Source organism: Musa acuminata, chromosome BXJ1-9 (genome assembly GCF_036884655.1).
Source record: "Musa acuminata AAA Group cultivar baxijiao chromosome BXJ1-9, Cavendish_Baxijiao_AAA, whole genome shotgun sequence".
Taxonomy (NCBI): Eukaryota; Viridiplantae; Streptophyta; class Magnoliopsida; order Zingiberales; family Musaceae; genus Musa; species Musa acuminata.
Window position 1 is genome coordinate 43,946,857 of NC_088335.1, and position 644 is coordinate 43,947,500.

Genomic DNA, 644 nt, shown 5'->3' on the forward strand with positions numbered 1-644 from the left:
TTGAGCCCGATTACGCGTACCAAAAAATCCTACCTCACTTGCTGCACTCTTTCACATGCCTATTAAGCGGGGCCCACGAGACCCGCATAAGGGGGTCGGGTTAGAGTACAAAATTAATGGCATTGATGATGCGTTATTTATGGCACCATTAAAATTTTGAATCATGAAAATAATCTCTTAAAAAAATAATAATATATATTGATCTTCTTTGAATCCAATAATAATATTTAAAAATATATTTATTTATTTTATAAAGAATAAATAATAAAGTTAAATTTATATAAATCGTACGTTACCCTTGTGTGTATATCCGCAATGGATCAGTTTTTTTATGATCTCTTATGGATAGTCTAAAGCAGATTCATTGTATTTTTCTAGAGTAATATCACGTTGGCACTAATGAAAAATGGATTATCTTGAATCCCTTATTATATGTTTATCGAGTATTTATTAAAATATTTATCTTTATATTTTATATTATCTATCAAGTATTTACTAAAATATCTAAGTGTGGGATCTCGAGTATAACGTTTCTTCTAACCCATCTTCTCATATTCTTGGAGATCGACTGATCCTAAACAATATATAAGTTATGATATTGATACAAAATATATTAAGATTATAAAGGATTCGAACCTACAATA